General features: G+C 41.5%; 1 long non-coding RNA gene across 1 annotated transcript in view; it reads right to left on the bottom strand.

Annotated features, from left to right (window-relative positions):
* Positions 1-23,055, bottom strand: part of LOC134475140 (uncharacterized) — a 60,618-nt gene that overhangs the window by 25,345 nt on the left and 12,218 nt on the right. The window contains exons 2-3 of the long non-coding RNA XR_010046106.1: positions 16,625-16,800; positions 14,192-14,259 (exon numbers count right to left, since the gene is read on the bottom strand). This is a non-coding gene — a long non-coding RNA (uncharacterized LOC134475140). The remainder of the gene's footprint in view (positions 1-14,191; positions 14,260-16,624; positions 16,801-23,055) is intronic.

Here is a 23,055-nt window from a genome sequence, read left to right as displayed (position 1 = left end):
CGGGATTATTGGGGATCAGTTTATCTGATGGGAGGTTAATCAACTGATTCAAGCTGTCCTCTCGCACCTCTCTGTCTCAAGATTATACATATACCGCCCTATGCCGCCTAACGTGGAGAGATTTTTCTATGAGGGGGCTGTGTGGGGATGGCCAGGAGGAGTGAATGATAACTTGTGGCTCAAATGTCAGGTACTCTCTTGGCAGAGCTCTGTGCAGATCATCAGCACACCATGTGGCAACTCGGTCTCCATCAACCCAGAGCAGGAGCATGAAAACTCCAACAGTGGCCAGTGCTGGTCTAGGGTGCAAGTGAGCACACAAGGGTCTGTACAGGTGAGAACTCATGCTGACCAGCACTAAGATCAAAGAAAGATAACTTCCCCGGGTCATGGCTTAGGGCTTGACCATAGAAATGACCTGTAGTCCCATTGCCAAAGGAATCTGGTCTTCCTTATAACCCTTGTTCACTTAAATAGGTATAAAGTTTCATATCATGCATTTGTAGAATCAGAGCAAGTATGTTCTGAATCATTTCCCTCTAAATCAAGATATGGACAACTTGGTTTGATGTAGTGTTTACTTAACTGCTCCAAGTATCCCATGTGCAATCAACTCCAATACCTTTCTGGGCCTTCTACACATCCAAACTCTTACCAGGAGGGTTCCACAAACAAATGAGTTATGTACACTCACAAAAATATAAACTTTGCTAAGCTGCTCTGCACATTTCTCAATAGTGTCACATCAAGAACATGTCACTCAATTCCCAGTACCAAAAAAAGAAAATAAAAACCTATGCCTGTAGCCATAGCAGATATCAGATGTGGCCTCCCATGGCTGCACAATATTCCATTAAGAAAGGTAAATTCTGGCAGAAGCTAATTTTTTACCATGAGTGGACCAGATGGCACTTCTCAATCATGTGCAGTGAGCAGGACGTGACTCTGTGTGTCCTAGTAGGTGGTGTTTAGTGTCCAGCACTGTCACATACAATGACACAAGTGGCAGTTTTAACAACAGTTCCAGAAACTGCATGTCAAAGTGCTTCCCAGAAAGGTTTCTTCAGAGGCCACCCTGCATCTCAAAATCTCTGTGTCTTTGAAGGGAAATAAGGTTGCAGTACTGATCCTCAGGGCTCCCCTTAAACTAATCTAGGGCAAACCAGCTGTACTGCTTCAGTTAAAAAGTTTTTCCAGAATTTTGTCCCATGCACCATCCTTATCAATGTGGAGGGAAGTTGGTTACTCCAGAACCTTCCAGTCTATATCAACAGCAGCCCACATTCCAAGTATTTTAGGAGGAAGTCTACACATTACTCACTATGGGTGATTCTCAGTCCTGACACGTGTGCCACTCAACAGTCACTTGTCATACAGAACCTTTTACTTTCTCCTCTCCACAGTAGGGATATTTTGGACAACGCTCTTCATGTAAGTTATCAATAAAGGCCGGGGCTGCTGAACCACAGCAGAGACTACCTTAAAGACACAACTTGTTTAGCATTCCCTGGTCCTAACTCTGAATTTTGAGTGAAAATATTTGAATCGTTTTCACTATGGAAACACACACCCACGCCACCACCGCTGCATTCACAAACATAAATGTTTGAGTCTTTCTTGTCCGAACTCTGGATCCCAATCTTCTGGTGACTCATGCTGTTGCTCCTGGCTATATGTTTCTCCTTGTTTTCTCCAGGGTAACATTGAGTCTACTTTGAAGGAAGCAGTGACCTGCAGGGCGCAGACTCTCCAGTCAGAACAATGGGAGAAGTTGGTTGGGTTTTTGGTACCATCAAGCCTAATTAGACCCATTTCATACTTTACCAACTTTCTTTGCTCCTCCTGGGACTTTGACATCGTTCCATACTCTGTGCACAAGCTCTTCGGGAGGTGAGTGCACCCGCCAAGGCACAGTACACACACCATCACATACTGTTTCGGGAATGCAACTGCAGCTCTCCTCTCTATGCTCCTCTGAAAACTAGGAAAGGAAAGGAGCAAACCTCACAGGGTTTTTGTATGGATACATACCATAATATGTGTTAGGCCAGTGCCGTCTACCTTGGCCTGCTGAAAGGGTGCTGGACAAGCTGTCCTCATTCATGTTTGTATTTTTCTGTGTCTCCAGAGAAGAGGTTCTCTGCCTCATATCCCATGTCCATTAATATGCATAAAAACTTGTAACAGCAGGCAGGATTTCCACGTCTGAAGTACATTTATGGCTTTTTCTAGCTTGTGTTTCTCCTGATACACAATAAACAAGGGACCACTGGGTGCAGAAAGGGGAGCCTCCAAGCATGACTGATACAAAAGAAGTTACATAGCGATTTCGTTCACTCAACCTGCATCTATATAACAGTTACATTACCCAGTGACATTTCTGCACACAGAGCATAATGCTGGGATCCAAGAAAACCATTGCTGAGCTCAAATTCTACTGTTTGCACACAATAATATAGAGGCTGCAACACACAGCTCAGGACTGGGAAGAATTTCAGAACAGAGGGAGTGGTGACAAATGAGTGATGGATATGAGGACTTTGGTAATAGAGACAGTGACAGAATCCTGGTGCTGGTATATATATATATATATATATATATATATATATATATATATATATATATATTGGTCTTTTTCCTTTTTATCGGTACCTGAGATCGAACTCACGACTGCCTACTTGCAAGGCAGGCGCTTATGCGGCTGAGCTAAATCCCTAGTCCCTGGTATATTTTTTGATTCTATGGTAGAGACATGGTTTTGGGTTTTTCTTGTCAGAAGTAAGAGTCAGATAGTGCTGTAGGTGGAATTGTTAGAGTCCTTTAATAGGAGAGTGGAGAATGAGCTTCAATGCCAGTACCTAGGAGGCTCATCTTGAGTAAAGCAGCTTTCATTTCTGCTGGATCGCCATGTCAACATGTCCATCCCTACTCAGAGCAACCAGGGGCCAGGCTGGAGTTGGGATGCACAGACTGCTGTCAAATTTGCTTGAAGCCCAAACCTGGGAGATCAAATCCATGGAATTTTGCAACTGTTTCTTTCGGAAAGAATGATTGTAATGAAGTAGAGACTCATAGGATTAGAATTTGCCTTTGTAGGCAGACTCAGCAATGCTAGGACATTCACAGGGGGCTGGGGGGTGGGTTGGGCTTTCCTCAAGGCAGAGAGACAGGACCAGGCAAAACACAAGCTTGTCTTGGAGAGACAGGGTAACAGGCAACTCTGAGCCTCTGACTCCTGCTCATTCATTTCTCCCCAGCACAATTTCTTCCATGTTTGAAAACTGGCCCGAATGGTACCATCCACCGTACATTCCGAAACTCACAGTTTCAGAGGTCTGCATGCAGGCAAAGTCACGTGGAGCACACCTGGAGCCTGATTTAACAGATGGTGAGGCACAAACAACACAGTCTGGAAGACTGTAAATGGGTTTCAACTGGGCATTGGAATTCCCAAAAGAGTAGCTGTGTCTTTTATGCATTTGATAGGTGACTAACTTGCTAAGCTTTCCCCCTTCTAGCTCCTGCTCCATGTCACCCGCGACATGAACCTGCTTTGCAGACAGAGCCAGCAGTAGAGTCAAAGCCTCTGCTGGAGAGAGCAGAGCAACAGAAGCCAGCTGTAGAGCCCTCCTGCCTGTCTTCTGAAATGGAGGACGGGTCCATGCAGGAGGTGCTCTTAGCCCTCTCTCCTAAGAAAGTAGCTCAACAACTGACGCGGATGGATGCGGTGAGCAGCTGAGCTCAGTGGGCAGGGTAGGGGCAGCCTCTTCTCCTGCATGCTCATCTCAGTCAAACCTTTCCTTGACCAGATTACATGGATCGATGAGAGACCACAGTTCCATGTCCTATGTTCTGTGACGCCTTACTGATCCTTAGCCCCTAAGCTACTCCTGTCCTCATGTGGATGAAGGCAATGGAGATGAGGCCCTGAGGACAGCAGCTTCACAAAGTGATTGTGAAGTCCAACTAAGACTGGAAAAATGGAAGCAGGACAGAGATCAGGCCCTCATGACAAAATAGGGTGTTCACACAGATGTACGTAGGGGTATGCATCACATAGCCATCTTCCCAGAACACATGGCCACAATTACCACTTGGCAGGCATTTGAAGTACACTACCTTCTACATCAGACAGCCAGACACATCCTCTAGTCATAGTTGTCACAGGAAATTTGCATTCAAGTGAACATAGGAGCAGAGGGCAGACGAGTTTAGGAAAAGAAAAAATAATCTCAGAACTAACAGGACTGACAACCTTCTATTGCTGGAAATTTGAGGATGGTCAAGGAGGAATTCGAACTCATTTTCGCATCATTGCTGGGTCCTGGGTCTTCCTCAGTTGGCCTCCAAAAGTGGGGAGAGAACAAAACTCTGTCCTTATCTCGAGCTCATGATGTCTAACTCAGACCTCAGCCACCTGCCTGTCACCAGCTGAAACTGCCAACTCTAGCTGGGGTTGACTAGGCCCATGTGACATTTGTCCACAGGAGCTGTTCAAGAAGGTAGTGCCCTGTGACTGCCTGGGCTCCATCTGGACACAGCGAAATAAAAAGGGAAATGAACACCTGGCACCCACCGTTCGGGCCACCATCGCCCAGTTTAACCAGGTGGCCAACTGTGTCATCACCACCTGCCTTGGTGTCCCTGGCATGCGGGCCACAGACAGAGCCAAAACCGTGGAGCACTGGATAAAGGTGGCCAGGGTAAGCTGTGACAGGGCACTGACAATTTCTCTGGAGATCTACGATCTGCCCCTCATTCAACAGATCTTAGGTTTAAAAGATTTTTCTGAGATGTACAATCCTTTGGTCCTGCCTGACATGGGTCCTGCCTGATCTAGACTCACATGTCATGTGGCATGAAGGGTGTGATCATCCTATCTCAGCTTCTTCTTTGACTTTCACTAAAATTGTTACCAATGACAGTTATGTAACTTGAGCCCTAGTGACTTTCATTCTGGCACTCAGTTAGTTGCTTGTGGGGAACCCTGGGCATCGTCTCACTGAGAAGGGTTAAACCATCTGACACAGCTGAAACTGCAACAGGCTGATCTCCAGCTGCCCCAAGCCCACATGAAATGACTGTGTTGTTTGCCTTCCTAGGAGTGTCTGAAACTGAGGAACTTCTCCTCACTGCATGCCATCATCTCTGCTCTGCAGACTGCACCCATACATCGTTTGAGCGAGACGTGGGGAGAAGTGTCCAGGTGGGTCTGCCAATCTTCATAAGGAAACCGCAGTAGATAAGTGACAGATACGGTAGACTAGATCTACCTTCTGCCCTCTGCATGGCCCTGGAAAGATCTGGGGCACTAAGGGTAGGAGTCACCTTGTAAGTGGGATATCTAACCCTCTCTGCTTTGATGCTAGGGTTTCCTTCTCAGGATTCAAGTTCCTTAATGTAATGCACAATTGTTCATAAAAAGTCTTTCTTCAAGTGATCACTAAGCAGCAGTTGAACTCTTTGTCCAGTTGAAACCATAACTGTCAAAACAGACAACTCTATGGTCAGCTAAAATGTGAGGGACAGGATGATCAAATGAGAGCTCCTATCCCAGTCCTTGGGCTTGCATAGGTTTTATATGAACTTAGTTAGAAATGCACATCCAGGTAGTTGGTTTCCTTTGGTTCTCAAGTGAAAAGAATTTGAACTCACATGCCTGCTGTTATTCTGCAGTTCCTCCTTATGGTTTCTCTCTCAAACAGGAAAACATCAAAACTTTTCACAGACCTGTGCACAAAAGACACTGCAGAGAACAGGAATCTGCTTCTTAAGGTAGAGAAGGGGATCTGGGCTAAAAGCATTTCAAAGAGAGAAAGGAGCAATTTTGGAAGAGGTTCGGGGGCAGATATGGATTTCTCATTTGTTTTATCATTTCTTTGTCTTTTCCTCATTGATAATTTGAGAAATTCCAGTTGTATCTTTGGGAATCACAGGAAGGCAGCTCGATTTGTCCTTGGTGAGGCTGGAGGCTTTGGGCACATGAAATTCTAGTTTTGGTAAGCTTCTGGGCTCTCAGAAAGGCTAAGTGAGCAGGAAGGGTTGGTGGACTGGTAGAATCAGCAAGTCGCTGGCTACCATGCTAGGAAATGAGTGGACAAAGGGAAGCTTAGCTCATGTCCCACTGGGTGCAGCTGGGACTGATTCATGGGTGCGCTGTCGTTTCTCTCTCTGCCCCTGTGCCTGAACTGATGGGTCTTCAGATTTCTACTTCAGAGCCCAGCTGGCAGCAGCACTGACTCCTGATGACTGAGAAATAACTTGAGGTCTCACATATTCAATAGCGGATCCTTAGTGAGCAGAGCTCAGACTCTACTTCCCAGGGAATTCCTTGCCCTGTCCTTCATAGATGACACTTGAGGAGACCACATTCTAAATGGATGTTCAGAGACCGTGTCAGAAGATCTCCCTTGGCAGATTCCTAGGACCAGATGAAGTTGGATGTCACCTCTGATCTAGCTGTTTGTCCATAGGTTGAGGGGCCTGGGCCAGGAAGGAGTTTCTCACACATGATAGGTCACTGACTCTTCCACTCTGCATGGGCATGGCAGGGTACCTGGACACACTCCAGGAGCTCAGAGGATAGGATGGTGATTAGGGGTGCTGCTGGAATATATGGTAAAAGCAGCTGAGATTTTATTTGAGCTGGCAGGAACAGCTGGCTGCCCTCATAGTGTCCTGGGAAAGTCACTGGCCTGCTTGAACCTGACTCCTCATTTGGAGAGAGGAAACTTGAGAGCTTAGTGCAGGGAGCACACTGTGGCAATGAGTGCAAGTTCATGTGCTTCCTCCTGGATCCTCCTCAGAAAGGTGACATTAAGAGCAATGATAATTATACAAGCTGAGTGCTTTGAGAGGCTATGAGGCAGGTGTATGTTGAGACGGGGGAGCAGGTTTAGAATTTCCAGGCCACATGCCAAGGGTGACTTTCCAAGCAGTCATGGAAGCTGGGATTGAATCTAGAAGTAGACTGAGAGGGTAACAGATGTTTTACCAGCTGACCGGAGACTGGCCTGTAGGGCATTGCTTGGAGGGACAGGGCTGTAAGGAGAGAAAAATGTCACTAACCCTGCCTGACCCTGGCAGGTGGGGCTCTCCAAGAAGGCCACCCTGGAGACCAACCCTCAGAGAGCCCAGATGAGGCAGTGGAAGAAGAAGAAGGTGAGTGAGCTGTGCTAGGGTGGGTGTGAGGGCTCTCAGGGCAGGAGACCCTCCAGACCATCCAGCCTGAGCCAAGCCCCAGAGGGTCTTTGCTTAGAGCAGATATGGGCCCATGGGATACAAGTCAATTTTTACCACTTAATCTATGCATGGTGGGCTGTGACGTTATTCATGGCACTCTGGGAAGATGGGGTAGAAGGATCACATCTTCAAGCCCAGCCTGGCAACTCAGTGCTTTAGTAAGGCCCTGTCCCAAGGTCAAACCTACAAAAGGCTTCAGAATATGTCTTTTGCAAACACCCTAGTTTTGGTATCCAAGAAGAAAAACAATTGCCATGGAGGTTATTAGGGATATTTAATGTCATAAGAAAAGAGTCAGAAGTGAGAGAATTGAAGGAAAGTAGGTGAGTGTCCCAGAGAGGGACAGGAGAGAGGTGCATCAAATGTCAGGGGACCTTATAGGCCTCGAGTGGGACCTGGGAGTGGGGACTCATCATCACTACCTCCCAATGGCACAGGGCCTGGTCCCCTTCCTTGGCACACTCCTGACTGACTTGGTGATGATGGACACTGCAATGGAGGAGTATGTGGATGTGAGTGATCCTTGGGGTATCAAGTGTGGGAACAGGATCACTGGACTTGAAACAAAAGGCTCCTGGCATTAACCCTTAGTCCCCAGCGAACCTACTCTTGTCAGATCCTTACACCTGGCCCTGTGTGCTGTTGGCACCAAGTCCATCATGCCCACGAGTGAAGGACCCTCTGAAATGACCCTGAGTCTCTCTTATCCAAACCCTAAGCCCTGCCACAAAGCTGCATAGGGCCTTGGCTGAGCTGAACTCAGTCTCTCCCTCAGCTGATGAGCAAGGGAGGGTAGAGATATAGGTTCCCCAAAGTCCATATGGCTAGTATTCTTTCCTTTCTTAGGCCCTAGTTTTCCAGTCTGCTCTCAACAGGTTTTTGGGTTTAAGTCCCTCAGCCTCAGCTCTCATGTATGTCCTCTCCAGAGCCCAAACCTGACCTGGGTCCTCATCCATTTCTATGCACTCTTGACCCCCATGGGCCTAGGCACAATGCACAATGGCCACAGGTAGGGATGGGCTATTCACGTTCCAGTCCTTCTCATGAATATCTGCTATCTTTTTTGCAGGATAATTTGATGAACTTTGAGAAAAAAAAGAAAGTAAGCCACTGTGTCCTAAAGTTCCTGGAGGGAGGGAGGCAGAATTCAGAGACCCCATGGGCTGAACACTCTTTAGCCCCAGCCCTCTGCATCTTGGTTTTAGTAGGAGGGGTTTTTGCACAGAAAAGATGAAAACCATCCTGATGGAGTATGTGCCTAAGACACTGGACACATGTGTAACTACCTGGACATGGGGCTGTTTCAACCCAACTCACAACAGCTTGGGTTTGGAAGAGATAGAGAAGCAGAGGGGACTACTAAACAGAAAGCCCTGTAGACCAGTCCTTAACTCTCCCTTCTCTGGGCAAGGCCCCCACCTCATTGCCAGTGCAAGCCCTCTCAGTATGCTGCCTGCCCCTCTTGCCCCAGGAAATGACAGTCCTTCAGGAGATTCAACTTTGCCAGGTAGCAGCCAGAAAATACAACTTCAAGCCAAAGGAAAATTTTCAAAACTGGTTTAACTCAAAAAAGTGGCTGACTGACAATGAAAGGTGAGGACCAGCCAGCTATTGTGGGAAAGCCCAGGGTTGGGGGTTCTCCTTCCTGGACTGCTGCAGACAGCCCAGGCCCATGGCGCCACTGCTGTCCACAGACCATGCTGCTTGGTGACTGCTGCCTGTGATAACAGGACTTGGGCTGCTGGGCAGGCATTGCTGGGCAGACTCAAGGCAGGGCTCTTGGGAGACTAAAAAATGCCTCTCTGTCCTGCAGCTACAAGGTGTCCCTTCTTCGGGAACCCCGATCCAAGCATGCCAGCAACACACTCACTGCCAAGAAACAATCATAAATCTTAGAGGCAACTGACTGCCCAGACCAGCATGTGCAGGTGGCCTCAGCACTCCATGAGATCTGCATATGAGCTCCTGCCAGAGTGTGGACAGGAGCAGGTCTCTCGCTTTGAGTGATCACCTCACCCACACTTTGGAATGACAGAATATGGCAGAAGATTGATGTCAAACGTGTAGGGCAATAGCACTGTTTTGTTAATGTATAAACACAAAACCTACAAAGTTTTAAAAAAGATAAGAAGTTATCCACTTTGCATTCTAAATAAAGTTAAATATTAAATTAGTTAAATATTAGTTAAATATTAAATTAAATTAAACTGTTAAGTTTAGGAAGCTAGTATGTCTTAATATTGAATACACTTTATATTTGTACTTTGCATATCCAAAGTAAAATACAAAAACTCTATTTGGACTGACGTTTATCAGTCTTTTACTAATTCAAAACTTTTGATGAATTCATTTGTATATTTTACATTCTATTGTATTGCTCATATTTCTGAGTTAGTGACAAAATCACACACTGTTCTACATGAATGTTATAGAAAATTATCATTTATTATTTGTTTGTATCTACATTTTATGAATGCTATCTTTGTACATATTTCTAGTTGTTTTTCTTTGCAATTTAATTAATAATTTAATATGTATGTATGTATTATTTAAAATGTTCGGGCTCATCTCTCAAAACATAAAAGTCTTCAGTTTCATACATTTACATGCTGTTGTCTTTTTTCAGTTATGTTTACTACATGTGATTTCTTCCTTACATGATTTTTTTTTTGGTACTGGAAATCAAACTCAAGAGCTCACACTTGACAGGCAGGCACTTGTGCCCCTGAGCTACACCCCAGCACTCTTACATTCATTTTTATGTATGTGTATGAGTTTGAAAGTTTGCTGTTGGTTTTGGGTATGAAACACATCAATAGAATCTGACATTGCAAATAATATATAAATTCAGGAAACTTTATAATTCTAAATAAATTAGGTATATGTTATGTCCTTTATTACACAGGGTACAAAGCATTTATATCATGTTAGTAAGTAAGCATAATACAATCTACTGGCTAGAAGGAACATCTGAACTATTTCCTTTTGCCCACTCATTTCTTATATCACTACACATATCACAAAATGGAAATTATTTCTGAAATAATTGAAGATATCATGCTGTCTCTCTTGCTGTAAGGTCAATGTGCTATGAAATACAATATGATTTTTTAAAAAACTACAATGCTGTGCAACAAATTATGAACACGTTTTTGCATCCGAATAATTAATGAGTAGAAAGTAATACTGCCGTTACATTTACTAAAACAGAGGTCAGTGGAGAGAACACTTATCAGATGGTTCCTGATTACAGGCAGGCTAATCACACCAGCAAACAGCTTTCCTAGCACAATATAATTTTCAGAAATAGACTCGTCTGACATAAAACAGCGTTGATGGCTGTCACTGGTTTTCCTGCTGCTTCATACTTATCCTATTGCTCAGGTTATTTTCAATTTGCCTGCTTTGGGCAAGTAATTCAGTGCCCAGGATGCCCTATCTTTTTCTTCTTAAATACTCTTATTAGCATCTTTCACATGAAAAGAGAGTGCATGCAATCTGTTGTCCATCATTCCAGTGGGAAGGGTAGGTGAGAATTTGCTTTACAAAGGAAAAACTACTACTAATATTTCATTCCTATGAATAATTCTCATAAAATTACTGCACTTATGAAGTAGGCAATTACTCTTATTATCTCTCTTTTTCTAATGTACCTTTAAAGAATTTTGCTTTTTCATCATCAAACTCATTAACAGGAAACTATATTTTACTTTCCATTTTAAGTTTTTTGAAGATTTGGTGATATCTTTATTCTTGATATATTTGCTTTTTTCATGCAGTAATGACCTTTTATTTTAAAATTCATGATATATTAAGGTCACTTTAATATATGAAATAATTTCATGTATTCATAATGATATATGAAATAACTTCTCTTTTGGTGTTGGAGATTGAACTCAGGTGATGGAAAACAGTAAACATGGACTATATAGGTCAACCCTTATTGAACAACCTCCTGCATGAGAAACTTTGCATAATATAAATCAATCTTCCCCAATTCTTTATTTTCTCATAAATGTTATTATTATATGTGGCTGAAAGTTATAATTGCAATAGTATAAGTTTTCTTTAGTACTTTAAAGTTATTATTATGCAGTGTTTTCACACTGAATTTAAAATTTTTGCATTTAGTATTCCTTCTGTGCACATACTGAGGACTCTTCTAGAGCTGTCCTTCCCAGGATGCTTTGAACTGCATAGCCAATGGCTTCTTCAGTTTCTTATTGCGAAATCAGTATTAACTGTTGATGGCTCAGTTTTCTCAGATTACTTCATAGTGTCCTGAAGTTACTCTAGACTTCTGTTCATTCCTTTTTCTTAATGTTATTTCTCATTAGCGGTTTGTTGTTTCTTTTTCAAGTTCACAATTACTTCCTACTCTGAAGTACCACTTGTAGGATTGCTGATCCTCTTGCAGGATTCTAAGTATCACATTTTCTGTGTGGATACGTGTGTGTGTGTGTGTGTGTGTGTGTGTGTGTGTATGTGTGTGTGTGTGTGCATGCGAGTGTATTTCCAGTATTATACGGAGTACTTTTCATAACTTCCTATACCTAGGGTAAATGCTCACATATTCATGAATGGTGTTTACTATATCAACTATAACTCTTATTCAAATGACTGATGATGCTGTTAGATAAACACTAACAAGAGTGCATGTAGTTGAACAACATGATTACATTATTTATTCTCATATGTATTTGACGGTGACAAGAGAAGGCTTTCAGAGTAAGGTGAGCTCTCTCAGTGGCAGGCTGCCTGGTTTCTGCATCTGCCCAAGTTTGACTCTAACTACTGCTCTGTATTTCAGCCCCGCCTTACTCTTAATGTTCCCTCCAATAAAGCTTTACCTGGCTCCTGTCAGGATTAGCCAGGAAACCTGAAGAGGCCTTTGTCTGCCTACAGACCCCTTTCCTCTGCCTGCCAGCCTGTCAGACACATGCACCTGCTTGCTCATTCACTGGGATAATCTCATTATGTTTTTCTCACATTTCATTCAAATTCACTTCCCTTGTTTGTTCCTTCTCTTTTCATAGTCTCTCACATACTCCATCCCTCATTTCTGTTATACAAGAATATTCTCATTAAAGCCTACTGCTCCCCTAGTAGGTCCCAAATTATTACTTCCTCTGTCAGTTCCTGAGGAATGAAACACTTGGAGAATATTTCAAAGAAGTTTTAAATTACACGTGAATTTATGGATTATTTTTCAGATACCGATATACTTGGTGGTTACTCTGTCCTCAGAAACAGTGCTAAGAGCTCAATCTAGTGCCAAATTGGAGAACAAAGGGTTGACTGCATTGTTTCCTGCTGGGACCCTGACAGCCTAAGAAACATCACAATGAATAAGGCACTTCCTCAAAAGGTTTATGCACAATAGGTCTTTCACTCTCCAACCCCAGTGATCCTCAAACTTCAACATATTACACTCACACACATTCTTTCTCTGTCTCTGTCTCTGTCTCTGTCTCTCTGTCTCTCTCTCTGTCTCTCTGTCTCTCTCTCTGTCTGTCTCTCACAGACACATAAACTCACACACACTAGATTCATCAGAAAGCCAAGAAAACAGATTCCCAATATTTGCAGTTCTCTAAAACCAATTCTACTGATATCACAATTGAAATATCAAAGAATTTGAAACCAGAATACTGAAAACAATCAATTACATTAAAGATGATACAAATAAGGAGCTGAATTAATCAAATAATTTATTATTTAATGAGGTCAAATAAGATACAATAGAGAACTGAATGATTCCAAGAGGAAATCATTATGCAACATATGATACACTGCTGCAGTAGAAAAAGAGAATTAGGGAAAATAAACTAAGAATTCCTAGAAGTCAATGCACAAATAGACTTATTAGAAATACAACTGAAAAAAATTCAACTGAAATTCTCAATTTAAGATGAATCACAAGTTATAGTATCAGAATCATAGGACATACTGGATGCGCTAGATTAATGACACAGAGAATAAAAATGAGAAGTGATGAGAAGTGGAATAGGCCAGAGTAGAATATGAAATTAACATTTCAGATGTATAATAATGTTACCTAATATATATTTTAAAAATAATTCAGAAAATCATATTGCATTCACCTATTAAAGGGGAAAACTCACTTTACTGATGCAATATGAAAGAATAAGAGAAAACCAACTAAAATACAAAAGTGAAAAGTAAAGTGACACCCTCAGAGTAAATGGAATTGTATTTTAGCACTGTGAAGCACACGGAATTTAAGAAAGGGAGCTAGTAAAATTAGCAGTAGAGACAAAAATAAATTCAATCAATAAAATTAGAATAATAAAATGTTCAAATATTGGAATTGAGTACTATTTTTCACATATTCCATATCATTTATCAAACAGTGAAAGAGATTACAAGTTATATACTGCAAAGGAATGATAAAGGTGTATTTTGATATATATGCTATCACAGCTGAGTTAATAGCTATCCACATGCATGTATCAAATTAACACAGTCTAGTAAATTCACACAAATATGGTCACTTCATCTATGTAACCTGTACTTTAGTTAATCTTTGAATAATAATGGTTGAGATCTGGAATACCCTCTTAACATCTCTTACACTTATAGGCTGGGCTTTTAGAATGTGAGGAAATCACAGAGATACTTATAGCTAGGAGCCTGACCACTGGGCCCATGAACCTGGGGGAATGGATGTCTCTCTCTGGCTCCTCCCTTCTCCCCCTGCTTCCTGGTCTTCATGAGGAGAGCAGCCTTTCTTCCACGATGCCCTCCATTACCCTGTTTCTAGCTTGCAACCAGCTCACCAGGGACTGACACTGTGAAACATAGCAAACTTTACCACTTCTCTGCTGTCAACTGCTTTGTCCCAGTCACAAGGAAAGAAAGTCATGCATAGGAAGTAAGCACCAACTGTCTTCTGGCAAACACAAAGCAGAAAAAATACTGAACTTACATTTGCAGAGGTAGACATGGGTCTCCTAGTTGTGCCTGTGTGTTCCTTCTCCTGACGGTGAAGATAACCTGAAGGAAGGACAAGCAGGAGTCTAACACTAGAAGATAAATGTTTGCCACGTTCAACATTTGGTTCATTCTATTTTATGAAGAGGAAAGGAATTTCATAAAATCCATATGCTAGAATACACACATGTACACACACCCTGCACACACACACACACACACACACACACACACACACACACACACCGTACACACACAAATACACATGGACATTGTTCATACCCTTGACGATCACGGTGGTCATCACAATTTGATGAAAGGATAAACTGTAAGTTTTGGCTATCTTCCATTTTGTTCTCTGAGATTTCACCATAAAGAGTATCAGGGAAGTTACTGTATTCAGACTGAGGGATTCAAAGAGAATCCTGAGCTGTGCATCATTCTCCTGTTCCTTTTACCAGCAATTTATCCCTTGATTCATGGACATTTAACACTCACTTCATCCATCGCTGGCAACTGCAAACTGAAAATCATGTGTGTGTGTGTTTTTCTTTTGCTTGTCAGTAGCTGCATGCTATTTCTCTGTCACTGTCAAACATGCTCTGGCTCTCCTATTCCTTCCGTATAGACTTGAAAACTCAAGCCACAGAAACCTGCAATGCTTTCTTATGTTTTTATTTCCACCAAAAAAATATTTTGCTGGCCCCGTTAAATAACTCTGTTACACACAATTGTTCCTACACACTTTCTCAACATTCTGCCGTTTCTTCAGATGTCAGCCAGGAAGAACATTAGCTACACAAAACTGCAAATATTAAGGTTTTTTTCTTTTTTCTCTTACTCAAACCCTGACTTTGGATTTCATCGCAGGGCCTTAGTGAGTGATGTACTGTGGAAATGAAATCGTTTTTCCCAGGAGGTTAGAGATAATCTGCAATGCATCAGTGCCATGAGATAAGCATTGAATATCTTTGAAGTTATGAGTATACGTTCATCTGAAACTTTAATGCATCTACTTGGTGCTCATACACCTCCTTCACCACATATCTCAAACCTGTTCTTGATTGCATGGTTTCGGGCCTAGGACGTAGCTCAATGGCATAAGTGCCTGCCCTTGCAAGCATGCAGGCATGAGTTTAATCACAGTACCAAAAAAAAAAAAAGAATGGATTTTGATTTCATGATTTCTTTTCTTATTATTGAGTTTTTAAATTTCTTTGTGTATTATGGATATAATTTCTTTATCAGAAATAAATTCTTCCAATAATTTTCCCCCTGCAATTATCTTCATTCTGTTTCCTGATTGCCCTAATGTATGAAATGATCTGCACATTCACAGCAGGAGAAAGAACTGAACAGTAGCTAATATAAGTATTTAATAAACTCCTGGGATAAGTTTTGTATTACTGGGATCCCATTCTTTGCTGTGATTGATTATATTCTATGTGGAAATTCAAACCAAGATACAAGACTTTCACCACTTTTAAATCCCTGGATTTAGGGGAATATCTTTGACAAATGGCTGCAACCCTAAGAAAAAAACAAGCAGTAAACCAATTTAGGCAGATGCACCTTTTCTCTCTGGAAGTTTAGGGAGCAGATGCTGTTTCCTTGGGTTTTGTTTTGTCTGGGTTTGACTTTGTTTGTTTACACTGATTACACTCACTCGTGCAATTCAGTACATATTCATCCAACCAATGAAAAGACACACACATATGCTCCTGCTGTGTAACCCCTGAGTTGTACAGTGCTTTCTCTTTCCCTCCCTAGTGGATCCATGACTCTTAATTGTGGACTGAGTTGAGCTATAGCTGCTCAGTTATGCAACAGAATTACCTAAGAAATATCTACATTGTTCACTTCCAAGCCTTCAAAGATCAGAGAAACTAAAAGGCTATTTCCCTGGCCATAACAGACAGAATGGGAAAAAGAAAATTGCATGAAATTTGAATTTCCTTTTACCAAATCAAATATATGCAGAAGGCAACAAAGTGAAATGGACCCTGTAAGTCAGACCCAGGTCTGCTACTCAATGGCTGTTGACTTCATGGAACTTACTACATATCCAGTGTTGTTTTCAGATGTAAGAAAGAGTTAATGATGCATAGCGGCTTTTCAGAGTTGCTGAGAGAATGAATTTATGTAATGCATTTAAATAACTAGATGAATTATACAATATAATAAATGCTGAGTTATCCTTGGTCTTTTAAAAATTACTTTTTCATTCCCTATTCTTATATTTCTGCCCCTCTGCAATGAACGTTTTACATCTTCTACTGGTGCATAAAATGTATTACACTTTGAGATCTCTGAGTCATTCATTTTCTTCTCTCTCCTGACATATGATAATTAATTGTTTACATGATCTACATTTATGTTTATATGTTTTACACAAGTAGAAGGAGCACTCAAAACCACTCTTACTCACCAATACCTGGATAAATGCCCAACCAGCTCCAACCAACACCTGATAGCATATGATGAATGACAGCAGAACAGTGGGGTCTTTGGAGAAGCGGAACGCAGCATTCCTAGGAAGCTCAGCTCTTCTTCTACAGTGCATGGACACCTGGAGAAGCCACACAGCCATCACATTCACCAGAACTGTGGGCAGGAGAAGGATCTTTGAGAATCTCCCTGAACAAAATCCTCATTTACTTCTACATATAAAATCCCAATGGCCTGGTTGTTTAGCTCTGATTTAAATGTTTCCAGTGACACCGATTTACTGCCCTCAGTAGTAACCCAAACCCAGATCTGTATACACATGGATGAACTAAAGAAGAACTAACCCTATTATAAAAACTTCTAACAGGTTTATGCATTCATCCAAATGAGAGAATATTTTATTGCTAAATGAATTAACAAAAAGGTCAAAACAAAATGAAAAAATAAGATATTGGGTAGTATGTTAGAAAGATTTGCAAAAATTTCTGCATATTTATAGAATATTTTACTGATGAAAACATAAATCAACAAGAATTACATGTGATAGTTATGTCTTATATGAGAAAACTGAGTGAGCTGCATAAAACTAGAATTCATTGAAAAACATGCATACAGTCATTTTCAAAGGTATAAACACAATTTAATGCTAACATGAATAAAAGATAGATTAATCTAAATATAAATAGAGTGTCACTCTATTAAATATCTGTAATAATATTTCTAATTCAAGTTAAAAAATAAAATGCTATTATTTTTCACAAGTACAAATTGCATAAAATTTCCTTAGATTTTAAAATGTCACTAGTTGTGTGAGAACCTGACATAAACAATTTGAAAGACAAAAAGCTTATTTTGGTTCACAATCCACAGGTTGCAGTCCATGGCCTACCTTTTCTCACTTTAGACCTGCAGGAAGTCAGAAAGAGCAGAAAAGGCCAGGAAGAGGAAAGTGTCTCAGCATGGCAACCAGGCACCAAAGAAGAGTCCAGGAGTCAGACAGGAAAAATTCGGGGAACACATATATGCCTCATGTTCACCCCCATGACCCAATAAGGCTATTGCCTTTATCCATCACCTGCCTATAATGACATCCACCTATTCTTGCTGCCTTGATTATCTGATCATTTTCCAAAAACCCCATCGACTCTCAACAAAACCTTTAGTTTTATGGAACATTTCACTTCCCTACCATGACACTCCCATAGTTGCAATCATAGATAATATCACTGTATCTGAATGGCTTAAACAAACATCACCTTATCTAAAGGAAAACCATGATCAGGTAAACTCAGATGGTTTTCCACAGGCTCACTGCTACCTGATTCCAGGTTCTGCAATGTGTAACAAATAAATCATGCTATATGGTTTGGATACCAATGATAATGTGCTCAAATTCCTGATGCCATCACTGAGATGGTCACGGGGGTGAATTAGTTCCCATTTCATTATGTCCTCTAAAGCACAGGCATCCATCACATTCTTTAAATTCTCACAGATTTTTAAGACTACATCTTAGCAGTTTTCAAGGTTTGATCTAAATGGAAAATAACTTCCCCAAAACCTCATTCCACTCATAAAATTGAACCAACTGAAAGGGTTGGATTCTCTAGCAGGTGGGGGGCTCTCTCCTCCTGCTATGGGAAACCTTGTGCTTACTCATGTTTTACTGTTTTCCTTGATATCTGCTTCTCTGAGTCACTTAACAATAGCACCTTCCTTACTGCCCAAGTCCTAGAAGACACAACAGAAAAGCTCACCACTACCATTTTCTGCACACTGCTGCTCATACCTCATTTTTTTTGCAAATGTGTATTTCTGAAAAAGGTTTAAATTTTCAGAGTTTTGCTCGTTTCATCTTTAAATTATTATGGTACTTTTCATTCTGTAAACTATTTCTGCCTCTAGAGCTTCCTTTATATACAGTACAAAAGTACTCTTAAAACATACAGGACAAAAAGAATATTTTCCTAAAATATTTGTGCAGGCTTCAATATTATCTCAGGAGTACAGATGTAGGACATTTTCCATAATAATATCTAGCTACCAAAAAGGCTTTTCATTTATTGAGTTGCTCTCCTACATGATATCACATTTTTCCTCGAATCAAGTGGCACATCTTACCCACTGATATCTGTGGATCTTCTTTACTAAATGTAATACTTCGTATGCTCACAGTCTTTCTCTTTAACTCTGTTTCAACTGATATCAATACAGCCGTTACAGCACTTCTAATTATGGTATTTGCATTGTGATTCTTACTCCTTTTTGGAATGTTTCCACATTGATTTACTGTTTTTAAAATTTCATGTACATATGAAGTTCATCTCTTTTAGAAAGTACTTGGCTTGGAATGGCTCTTCTATCCAGTTGGATAATGTCCTTAACTGAATGCTACATCCTTTACATCCAGGAAAATTCTTTGTTTTTATGGTTTCATTTTTTTGTTGTTGTTGTTTTTCACATCTGTTCTTTTTCTGCATAAACCTCATCTTCCCAGTACACCGACCCCTATATATAACCCAACAATTATCAGGAACTAACCCTCCCCAAAGATTCATCCTATTAGAAAATAATCCTAACTCTAACATAACACTAACCCTAACTTTATAACCCTAAGACTCTGAGTATAACACTAAAACTAAGCAATGAGCTAAGCATAAATGAGCAGTAACCCCAAACCTATTACTCATGCTCCCCTACCCTAACACTGACAATACCCTACAATAACACTGACAACATCACCCACTCTGATTCCTAATCCCACCCCTCACTCTAAAACAAAAGAGATGAAAACTAACCATAGTCCTCCACCATTCATCCTATCCCTAACTCTGCTTCTATAAACACAGATTAAACTCAACCAATGTCAAAACCTAAACACTAAACTTTACCTTAACCCTAACTTGAACCCTAAATATGACCCCAGCTCTGACACTGATATTATCCCAACTGGACCTGTATCCTGCAGTATTAATCATAAATGTAACCCTAACCTTAACTCCCAACTGGAAACTCACACTGATCCCCAAGACTAATCACTAAAACCTGCCCTAATTCCTAATCTGAACCCGAACTCTGTTTTTGAAATCTAATCCTAACCACTAACCACTGCCCCTAACACTATATTTAATACCTTTAGCACTTACTGTAGCCCTAAACGTGGGCCTAAGCTAGCCCTCATTCCAATCCCAAAGCTGACTCTGCACCATACACCTCCTTTACTTATTCCCCCAAACAAAACTGAACCCTTAAAAAACCATTAGCTCAAATAAACATCTCCTCATAAATTGGGACTGTTGCTTATTTATTCTCAATAACAAGAAAATGTCCCACATCCCCCTTAGATCTTTATCTCCCTAAACCCAAACCCTAAACTCAATTACAATGCTAATCCCTACCCAAATCCTGAGTAACAGAAAGAGCCAAGGTTTATAGCAGCATGGTCTTAAGAGCAAAATCAAGGAAGCCATCTGTGTATCCACTGGTGACTGTGTAAAGAAAATGTACTATCTACACATAACGGAAAATAAAGAGAATAAAGATATGCCATGTGCAGGAATTTAATCTGCTAAGTGAATGTGAGCACTGTGTGTTTTATGCATGAGATGAGTTTAATAACATTAATGAAATCAAGCAAAAGGGATTTAGAAGAGGAAGAGGGAAGGGGATTACAAAACAACTCTACGGTGAATGTGCACCTACTCCCCACTGTGTGTAACTACAGCTACTGCAAGGATGTACTAAGAAGGAAATACTTTTCAAAAACCTGGAACCTAATTTCTAACACTTCATCTCTCATTCTCAGCCATAACACAGTGCAAATCTCATGTTAAACCTCCACTACATCCCAACAAACCTCAACCCAAACGCCATCTTGTTCCCTCACCCTAACATTCATCCCCTTCCTCATCCTAACTGTAATGGAATTTTGAAGAAATGACCTCATGACCTCGGTGATAGAACCCAACAAGGCTTGGAACTCTGGTAACCAAGCCTCCACACTTTTGAATCTATCTCCTGCCCTGATCACTTGGAGGGAGACATTCAAGAGTAGAAGATGAGCTTTTGCTGTTTTCCTGGTTTCCAAAGTTCTAGCCGCAAAAGGCACAGGAACCAGAGCCTTTTCAGATCTTGGTTCCCACCTCACTGTGGATGTTTCAAGCTAATGTTCAGGAGGAGCCGACAAGTAAGAGAGATAACCCCATGCCAATGCCAGCCTCTTAAGGGCAGTCATTCACCAATGGATTTGGGGGGATGTGCAGGGGTTGACCCAAACAGGGGGAGATTTAAAGTGTCCCAACTTTGACCTGTCCACTTCCTATTTCCTACTTCATGGTTGGAAGTATGACAGGCATCGAAGGTCTATAGTTACGGGATTATTGGGGATCAGTTTATCTGATGGGAGGTTAATCAACTGATTCAAGCTGTCCTCTCGCACCTCTCTGTCTCAAGATTATACATATACCACCCTATGCCGCCTAACGTGGAGAGATTTTTCTATGAGGGCGCTGTGTGGGGATGGCCAGGAGGAGTGAATGATAACTTGTGGCTCAAATGTCAGGTACTCTCTTGGCAGAGCTCTGTGCAGATCATCAGCACACCATGTGGCAACTCGGTCTCCATCAACCCAGAGCAGGAGCATGAAAACTCCAACAGTGGCCAGTGCTGGTCTAGGGTGCAAGTGAGCACACAAGGGTCTGTACAGGTGAGAACTCATGCTGACCAGCACTAAGATCAAAGAAAGGTAACTTCCCCGGGTCATGGCTTAGGGCTTGACCATAGAAATGACCTGTAGTCCCATTGCCAAAGGAATCTGGTCTTCCTTATAACCCTTGTTCACTTAAATAGGTATAAAGTTTCATATCATGCATTTGTAGAATCAGAGCAAGTATGTTCTGAATCATTTCCCTCTAAATCAAGATATGGACAACTTGGTTTGATGTAGTGTTTACTTAACTGCTCCAAGTATCCCATGTGCAATCAACTCCAATACCTTTCTGGGCCTTCTACACATCCAAACTCTTACCAGGAGGGTTCCACAAACAAATGAGTTATGTACACTCACAAAAATATAAACTTTGCTAAGCTGCTCTGCACATTTCTCAATAGTGTCACATCAAGAACATGTCACTCAATTCCCAGTACCAAAAAAAGAAAATAAAAACCTATGCCTGTAGCCATAGCAGATATCAGATGTGGCCTCCCATGGCTGCACAATATTCCATTAAGAAAGGTAAATTCTGGCAGAAGCTAATTTTTTACCATGAGTGGACCAGATGGCACTTCTCAATCATGTGCAGTGAGCAGGACGTGACTCTGTGTGTCCTAGTAGGTGGTGTTTAGTGTCCAGCACTGTCACATACAATGACACAAGTGGCAGTTTTAACAACAGTTCCAGAAACTGCATGTCAAAGTGCTTCCCAGAAAGGTTTCTTCAGAGGCCACCCTGCATCTCAAAATCTCTGTGTCTTTGAAGGGAAATAAGGTTGCAGTACTGATCCTCAGGGCTCCCCTTAAACTAATCTAGGGCAAACCAGCTGTACTGCTTCAGTTAAAAAGTTTTTCCAGAATTTTGTCCCATGCACCATCCTTATCAATGTGGAGGGAAGTTGGTTACTCCAGAACCTTCCAGTCTATATCAACAGCAGCCCACATTCCAAGTATTTTAGGAGGAAGTCTACACATTACTCACTATGGGTGATTCTCAGTCCTGACACGTGTGCCACTCAACAGTCACTTGTCATACAGAACCTTTTACTTTCTCCTCTCCACAGTAGGGATATTTTGGACAACGCTCTTCATGTAAGTTATCAATAAAGGCCGGGGCTGCTGAACCACAGCAGAGACTACCTTAAAGACACAACTTGTTTAGCATTCCCTGGTCCTAACTCTGAATTTTGAGTGAAAATATTTGAATCGTTTTCACTATGGAAACACACACCCACGCCACCACCGCTGCATTCACAAACATAAATGTTTGAGTCTTTCTTGTCCGAACTCTGGATCCCAATCTTCTGGTGACTCATGCTGTTGCTCCTGGCTATATGTTTCTCCTTGTTTTCTCCAGGGTAACATTGAGTCTACTTTGAAGGAAGCAGTGACCTGCAGGGCGCAGACTCTCCAGTCAGAACAATGGGAGAAGTTGGTTGGGTTTTTGGTACCATCAAGCCTAATTAGACCCATTTCATACTTTACCAACTTTCTTTGCTCCTCCTGGGACTTTGACATCGTTCCATACTCTGTGCACAAGCTCTTCGGGAGGTGAGTGCACCCGCCAAGGCACAGTACACACACCATCACATACTGTTTCGGGAATGCAACTGCAGCTCTCCTCTCTATGCTCCTCTGAAAACTAGGAAAGGAAAGGAGCAAACCTCACAGGGTTTTTGTATGGATACATACCATAATATG

Source organism: Cavia porcellus, unplaced genomic scaffold, assembly GCF_034190915.1.
Source record: "Cavia porcellus strain 051 isolate PalLab524CR breed Dunkin Hartley unplaced genomic scaffold, mCavPor4.1 scaffold_136, whole genome shotgun sequence".
Taxonomy (NCBI): Eukaryota; Metazoa; Chordata; class Mammalia; order Rodentia; family Caviidae; genus Cavia; species Cavia porcellus.
The sequence above is the reverse complement of the archived record's forward strand: the minus strand, read 5'-3'. Positions and strand labels throughout refer to the sequence as shown.